Raw genomic sequence first — 8,885 nt, 5'->3', positions numbered from 1 at the left:
GAAGAACATCTATAATAAGGAAGAGAGTGCCAGAGACACTAACAGGCCATGACCTCACAACGTAATCTGCTGCAGAGAGCTGCTCAGGAGAGCCCACAAAAGGACAAAGTAGTGCTGGTGTGAGCTCCAGGGCCTCTAGTGCACGACCCATTAAGAAGAAGCTGAAATAGGGCAGCACAGTGGAACAGTGGTTAGCACTGTCTGCCTCAAGACACCGAGGTCCCAGGTTCGATCTTGGCTCTGGGTCACTGTCCGTGTGGAGTCTGCACATTCTCCCCGTGTTTTTGTGGGTTTCGCCCCCACAACACAAAGATGTGCAGGGTAGGTGGATTGGCCACGCTAAATTGCCCCTTAATTGGAAAAAATGAATTGGGTACTCTACATTTATTTTTAAAAAGATGCTGAAATCAGGAACAAAGCAATATAAAGGTTATTACTCGAGGGATGGTTTTATTAATTGTCCCCATGCAAATCAGGATGTAAAGCCCATGTGTGTCATATGCAGGGAAGTACAGGCAAATTAAAATTTAAAACCCTCAAGGGCATATAAAGACTAAGGTGGCGGGTCCAAGGACAAACCTCTTGATTTTTTTCAGAGGAAGCAGTGGGAACTTAAATCATCAGCTGAATTCCTTAGCAGAAATATAACATTGAATGGCAAAGCAAGTAAGATCGTGAGGACCAAGCAAGATCACCTGTCACATTGAACACAAGCAAAAATGGTGTGTCGTGAAGGTGAGTCGCATAGCTTGGCCAGCGTGGGTGGTGAAGTTCAGTTGGCATGGGTCCTGGAGATCAGCCGGTTGGTAAAATTGGGTCCCGGGATAAAAAGTTTGGAAAGCTCTGCTCTTAATGAATCTTCAGCACTGATGCCCGACCTAGTCCAATCAAATGTTGCCCAGGTTCTTCAGAAATCTCCGCAATACAGATTCCAATCAAAGCTTTGTCCATTCTGTCATACTTGACATCATTGCTTACTGCCAATTAGATGACAACTGCTTCCCATCGTGTTAACTCGTAAGTGAATTCTATCTAAAGAAGCTTTGTAAAAGAAGCAAAAGTGACACGAGGAAAACCTTTGCATGCAACGAGTGGTTTAGGGCTGGAATGAAATGCCTTAGGGTGTTTTGGAGGCAGGTTCCATTGAAGCATTCAAAAGGGAATGAGACTGATATCTGAAAAAAAGGAAGAATATGCAGGGCTATGGGGAGAATGGCTGAGTGAAATATTCATTTGGAGAGGCGGTGAAAACGTGAGGGGCTGAATTACCTCCTTCTGCACTGTAATAGTTTTGTGATTCTGTGATTTGTTTTCAATGAAATCGAGGTCATTTTGGGCTACAAACCCTCCGTAATCGTCCTGGAATGTCCAGGAATTAAAGATAATTGAATATTGTGAAAAATATTAAAATATGTGCTTTTTGCATTTTCTCTGAATACTTCCATTTATTAAGCATCAAAATATTGGAGATGTATAAAACAGACAATTTAGCTGAAAAGGGTGGTTGGAGGTGTGAGATTACATGATAAAACCTCCAGGAATACGTTAGATTAGTGTTAGCAACTCTTGCATGTGCATAAGGTTAAAATTGTACTGTGGGATTTGTTAATATTTGGAGGTCTTACCCATGTGTATGTTTATGAAAACATTCTGAAACTGCACGTTCGTCACATCCAAGTGTATTATTCAATACTTTTAACACTGAACACACCCAGACTATTAAAATGGCCACTTCAAATCACGTGACCTTTGGCAGTTTGAGCTTCAGACTGTCTAAAGCCTCAAGCGAATATCTGATTAAATATGGACATTCATCCAGAGGGGACAAGGGATGAGGAAACACATGCGTGCGACCACAACTACAACCCCAAAGTACTCCCGGTTGGCACCAAACACATCCCTGGTACATTTTCGCACCAGGAGGCAACATGCATATAACTAACATAGTACAGTAGTGGCAACTGATCACCGGAGCTCCAAATGTAGGGGGCCACATATCTGTAGATATGTTACTTTTGCATGCATACCTGTTTATTTTTTCTTTTATATACCCATTTTGTAGATTTCCCTTTAATGTTATGTGATATCCCTTGTAATGTTAGAAATAAATGTGGAACCAATAAAAATATATTTTTTTAAATGATCCACAGCCATTCAGGGAAATCATACATCGCTTTGTTTAAGGATGGATCAGCAAAAGGAAGAAAAGTATTCCAGCCGACCTAACTGCTTCATACTGGACAAAGGGGACACCAAAACTCAGTAAGATAGATATGAATGCATGCTATCAACATTCCTTTGTATTATGGTAGTTTACCTCATCCGAAATAGCTTGGGTGAATCTCCAGCTATGAAATGACATCACATGATGGTTAGAATCAACATACGCACCACCTTTTTGTTTTGAAACAGGACTTTCAACTTGTGGAAGTCACATGATGAGGGAACTGTTTTTGTCTCTGCTTTTAAAACAGCAAGAAGCTGCTTGTAGGCAAAGAGTTTCTCCAAAACTAGTTGCAAGCCATCCAAACAGCCCTCCGACTGTCCACCCCCTCTGGAGTTCCAAACCCATCTGATTTACTGGAGCAATTGTCTGGTGAGCACCAGATAGTGTCCCAGGAGCCTCTTCACTAAAGTGATCGGCCGAAGTGAGTGTCTCTGGGGTGGTGGAGGGTGTTGGAGACAACTGTGATGGGAAATCTGTGTCATCATCAGACTCAAGCTCTGGGAGTTTCCTGGGTTTCAGACATATTGCTCCCCTTCGTGTCGGTGTCATCATCGCTGCTCAGCGCACAGTGGGGAGGCGGGGGCTATGGCTATGGCTTTTGCTGGGGGTTAGGACACCAGAAGGATCTGCCCCATCCCCTGCAGTTCCTGTAAGACACACGACAAGGTGCGTTGACATTCTTTTTTATTTTACATTTTTTAAGAGAGGGAACACTTAATTAGCTGCCATCACAACTTGCTGCTTCTTTCAATCTGCACGGCTCCGGCTTTGCCCTCCAGCTTTGAGAGATTGAGAGCCGTTAATTGGCTGACCTGTAGAAAATCACAATGAGATCACAAAATGGGCTTCTGATCCACATTGCATCCTGGTGGCAGGGTTCAGAAGGCCGCACGGAAAATCCTGCCCTACAAATTAACCTTTTACTATAAATATATAAAAATCAAACTAGATCAATGTCTGGCCTATATGTGACTACAGTTCCGCACTAATGTGGCTGAGTCTTAACTGCTGCACTGGGAGAGCGATCCAAGACAAAGACCCATGGCAATTTGTGTTGGGCAATAAACACTTGGTTTGCTAAAACCCAAGTATGGATGAAAATAATATAAGTGAAACAGAGAATATTTATGACATGATAATGGTTATTTTTCTATTTGACTTCTCCCATTTTGAGATTAATTGTAGTGATGGGTGTCTCCAGAGGTGCCTGTCACACCAGCCATAATGGTGGGATCCTGCACCAGATTCTGGAACCTCATTAAATATGCACAAGTGCGTTCCCCCAGACACGTCTGGCCAGCAGTTAATTGGGCTGCCCACCCTCAGCTGATGGGTTCAAAGATGCTGCCGCCATATTTAAATACAAGTCCAGCACACTCGTATCACTCCATAGTATTCATAAAATTCTTACAGTGCAGATTGAGGCCATTTGCCCATTGAGCCTGCGCTGACCCTCTGAAAAAGCACCTACCGAGGCCCACTCCTCTGCCCCATCCCCGTGACTCCACCCAACTTGCACATCTCTGGACACTAAGGGGCAATTGATCATGTCCAATCCAATCCTAACCTGCACATCTTTGGGCTGTGGGAGGAAACCGGAGCACCCAAAGGAAATCCACACTGACACGGGGAGAAAGTGCAAACTCCATACAGTCACCCAAGGCCGGAATTGAACCCGGGTCCCTGGTGCTGTGAGGCAGCACTGCTAACCACTGTGCCACCGTGCCCCCCTCTCCAACCCACCTGTCTTCAACAGACCACACAGGAAGTCAATAACCCGGTGGAAAAAGGCCAGCAACCTCAAGAGGAAGTCTATTCCTAAATTCAACCACCTTCCTCCCAAGCTCATCACCTGAGAGGTGCCCATGTCCCACTTTAACCTCGATGCACCCCATCCGGAGTCTTCATCCATCCCGTTCCAGTAAATAATTTGGTATCACGTTTTGCTTGTGAGCTTGTCGGGGTCCAGCTTCCCTCCCTTCAGTCTTCCTGTGGTAGTCTGTGTAGAGGTATTACGGTACCCAGTAATGCTGGAACACCATTGGTAGATAATGTATGCTTTCCATTGGTCGAGCCTGTATGGTAGCTCCGCCCTGCAAGGCGGAGTATAAGAGCCCGTGAAGCCCCAGCAGTTTTCTTTCTGTACCTGAGCTGCTGGGGGGGAAACATCTAGCTTATTAAAGCCTTCAGTTGTACTACAACCTCGATTAGTAGTCATTGATTGCGCATCAATTTAATAAGCTAGATTTAAAGAATGGAGCTCCGGATCAAGCCGGAGTGTCTGCAACTCAACCCCCAGGCAGTAAACTCGGCGGCGACTTTCAAGCACTGGCTGGCATGCTTCAACGACTACCTCGGAACGGCAGAAAACACACCCACAAGAGAACAGAAACTGCAGATCCTGCACTCGAGGGTGAGCCCAGAAGTCTACACCCTCATCGAGGACGCGGACGACTTTGATGCCGCGATGGAGTTGCTGAAATTACATTACATTCGCCCTGTAAATCAGGTCTCCGCCCGGCACCTATTAGCGTCGAGGCGACAAAGCCCTGGTGAGTCACTAGAAGAATTCTACTGTGCGCTCCTAGTGTTGGAAAGAAACTGCAGCTGCTTGCAAGTTTCAGCAAACGACCACACTGAACTGTTGATTCAGGATGCTTTTGTTGCGGGTATGCTGTCCTCTCAAATCCGCCAGCGTTTGCTGGAGAAAGAAACTCTCGGCCTCAAGGAGGCTCGGGCCCTTGCCGGCTCCCTGGATGTGGCTTCCCGAAATGCCCGCGCCTACGCCCCCGACCGTGCAGCAGCCCCCTGGGCAGCGTGAAATCCCTCTGCAGCCGACTCCGAGGCGATGCCCCACACCCCCGTACAAGCTTGCGCTGCAAGACGGCCCGGCAAACCCGAGGGGCCCTGCTGCTATTTTTGCGAGCAAGCCAAATACCCCCGACAGCGCTGCCCAGCCCATTCGTCCACATGTAAAGGGCCACTTTGTGGCGGTATGGCAGGCCCGGGCGGTCACTGCGGTCTCCGGAAGCGAATGAGGACTGACACTACAATCTTCTCCACGGGCTCCGTGCGGCCAGCGAGGGCTGCCATCTTCCTCCTCCAGGGCCACATGTGGCCTCCGGGCGCCGCCATCTTGTCCCCCTGACACCGCGTGTGATGGATGGGCGCCGATATTTTGTGCACCCACAGCCATGTGCGACCAGTGTGCGCCGCCATCTTGGATGGACTCCCAGGACCTCGGTGCAGATGACCACACACAGCCCAACGAGAACACCCAGCTGCTGCCACGATTAGCCTCGGTGACCCTGGACCAGTCTCGGCCTCGAACACTCTCAACTGCTGCAACAACGGTGCTAATCAACGGACATGAGACGTCCTGCTTAATCGACTCTGGGAACACGGAGAGCTTCATACACCCCGACACGGTAAGGCGCTGTTCTCTCCCTGTCCATTCTGTTAATCAAAAAATCTCCCTGGCCTCCAGTTCCCACTCAGTAGAGATAAAGGAGTTCTGTGTAGCAAACCTCAGGGTCCAGGGAAGAGAGTTCAAAAATTACCGGCTCTACATCCTTCCCCATCTCTGCGCGGCCACACTCCGAGGGTTAGACATCCAGTGCAACCTCTAAAGTCTAACTTTCAAATTCGGCGGCCCTATACTCCCCTCACTGTCTGCAGCTTCGCGACCCTCAAGGTCGATCCGCCTTCCCTGTTTGCGAACCTCATCCCGGATTGCAAACCCGTCGCCACCAGGAGCAGACAGTACAGTGTCAAGGACCGGTTCTTTATTAGGTCAGAGGTCCAACGGCTACTGAGGGAAGGAGTCATTGAAGCTAGCAACAGTCCCTGGAGAGCTCAAGTAGTGGTGGTAAAGACCGGAGAGAAGCAGAGGATGGTCATCGACTACAGTCAGACCATCAACAGGTTTACGCAGCTGGACGCGTACCCTCTCCCCCGCATATCCACCCTGGTAAACAGGATCGCGCAATACAAGGTCTTCTCCACGGTGGACCTTAAGTCCGCTAACCACCAGCTCCCCACCCGCACGAGTGACCGCAAGTACACTGCCTTCGAGGCAGATGGGCGGCTCTACCACTTTTTAAGGATTCCCTTCGGTGTCACTAACGGGGTCTCGGTCTTCCAACGAGAGATGGACCGAATGGTTGACTGTTACGGTTTACGGGCAACATTCCCGTCTCTCAATAATGTCACCAGCAGGACCACGACACCAACCTCCGAAAATTCCTCCAGACCGCAAAAATCCTTAACCTTACGTATAACAAGGATAAACGCGTGTTTAGCACCGACCGCCTAGCCATCCTCGGCTACATAGTGCAAAATGAAGTTATAGGCCCCGACCCTGAATGCATGCGCCCCCTCATGGAGTTCCCCCTCCCTCACTGCTCCAAGGCCCTGAAGTGCTGCCTCGGTTTTTTTTCTTACTACGCCCAGTGGGTCCCCAACGATGCAGACAAGGCCCGTCCTCTGATCCAATCCACAGTTTTTCCACTGTCGATAGATGCCCGCCAGGCCTTCAGCCGCATCAAAGCAGACATTGCAAAGGCCATGATGCATGCCATTGATGAGTCCCTCCCCTTCCAGGTCAAGAGCGATGCGTCTGACGTAGCTCTGGCGGCCACCCTCAACCAAGCGGGCAGACCCGTGGCCTTTTTCTCACGTACCCTCCATGTTTCCGAAATCCGCCACTCCTCAGTCGAAAAGGAGGCCCGGGTTATAGTAGAAGCTGTGCGACATTGGAGGCATTACCTGGCCGGCAAGAGATTCACTCTCCTCACTGACCAACAGTCGGTCGCCTTCATGTTCGATAATGCACAGCGGGGCAAGATAAAAAACGATAAGATCTTGCGGTGGAGGATTGAACTCTCCACCTATAACTATGAGGTCTTGTATTGTCCCGGGAAGCTAAGCGAGCCTCCTGATGCCCTGTCCCACGGCACACGTGCCAATGCACAAGTGGACTGCCTCCGAGCCCTCCACGAGGACCTCTGTCACCCGGGGGTCACTCGCTTCTTCCATTTTGTCAAGACCCGCAACCTGCCCTACTCCATCGAGGAGGTCAGGACAGCAACCAGGAATTGCCAAATCTGCGCCGAGTGCAAGCCGCACTTCTACCGGCCAGAGAAAGCGCACCTGATAAAGGCTCCCTGTCCCTTTGAACGCCTCAGCATGGACTTCAAAGGTCCCCTCCCCTCCACTGACCGCAACACGTACTTCCTGAACGTGATCGACGAGTACTCCCGATTCCCATTCGCCATCCCCTGCCCCGACATGACCACAACCATTGTCATCAAAGCCCTCCACAGCATCTTTACACTGTTCGGGTTCCCCGCTTACATACATAGTGATAGGGGGTCCTCCTTTATGAGCAACAAACTGCGTCAGTTCCTGCTCAGCAAGGGCATTGCCTCGAGCAGGACGACCAGTTACAACCCCCAGGGTAACGGGCAGGTAGAGAGGGAGAACGGAACGGTCTGGAAGACCGTCCTACTGGCCCTACGGTCCCGAAATCTCCCAGTCTCCCGTTGGCAGGAAGTTCTCCTGGATGCCCTCCACTCCATCCAGTCACTGCTGTGCACCACAACCAACCAAACACGTCACGAACGTCTCCTTGTCTTCCCCAGGAAGTCCTCCTCTGGGACCTCGCTCCCGACCTGGCTGGCAGCCCCCGGACCCATCCTGCTCCGAAAACACGTGCGGACGCACAAGTCGGACCCGTTGGTCGAGAGGGTCCATCTTCTCCACACTAACCCCCAGTACGCCTACGTGGCGTACCCCGACGGCCAACAAGACATGGTCTCCCTACGAGACCTGGCGCCCGCCGGATCCCCGCGCACACCCCCGCCACCAGTCCCACCCTCCATCACACTGGTGCACCTTACAGCTGCCCCCTTCCCAGGAGGATCGGTTCTTCCGCCGGCCCCGTCCAGGCCCCCCCGCCCACCGATGCACCCCGTAGACGCTCCCTTCCCAGGTCAATCAGCTCCCCCACCAGCGCCGTCTAGGGGTGTTGAGGCTGCCACAGAGATCGAAACCACGCTCCCGGAGTCACAGACGCCTGAACCTCCACCGGCGTCACCACCAAAGCTTCGACGATCACAGAGGACGACCAGGGCCCCCGATCGACTGATTGCTTCATTTTAACGTGTATATAGTTAATTGTAAAATTGTAAATAGTTACGATAATAAGGTAAAACGCTGTACGGAGGTATTACGGTATCTCCATAAACATAATTTCTACCATGTTGTAATAGCCACCACCCCCGCCGGACTCTTTTTTAACAGGGGGTGAATGTGGTAGTCTGTGTAGAGGTATTACGGTACCTAGTAATGCTGGAACACCATTGGTAGATAATGTATGCTTTCCATTGGTTGAGCCTGTATGGTAGCTCCGCCCTGCAAGGCAGGGTATAAGAGCCCGTGCCACCCCAGCAGCTTTCTTTCTGTACCTGAGCTGCTGGAGGGGAAACATCTAGCTTATTAAAGCCTTCAGTTGGACTACAACCTCGCTTTAGTAGTCATTGATCGTGTATCACTTCCCTCTGCCTTCCATTGTTTGCCTCCTCCAGGGGCTGGTTTAGCTCACTCAGCTAAATCGCTGGCTTTTAAAGCAGACCAAGCAGGCCAGCAGCACGGTTCG

This window comes from Scyliorhinus canicula, chromosome 10 (assembly GCF_902713615.1).
Source record: "Scyliorhinus canicula chromosome 10, sScyCan1.1, whole genome shotgun sequence".
Lineage (NCBI taxonomy): Eukaryota > Metazoa > Chordata > Chondrichthyes > Carcharhiniformes > Scyliorhinidae > Scyliorhinus > Scyliorhinus canicula.
The sequence above is the reverse complement of the archived record's forward strand: the minus strand, read 5'-3'. Positions refer to the sequence as shown.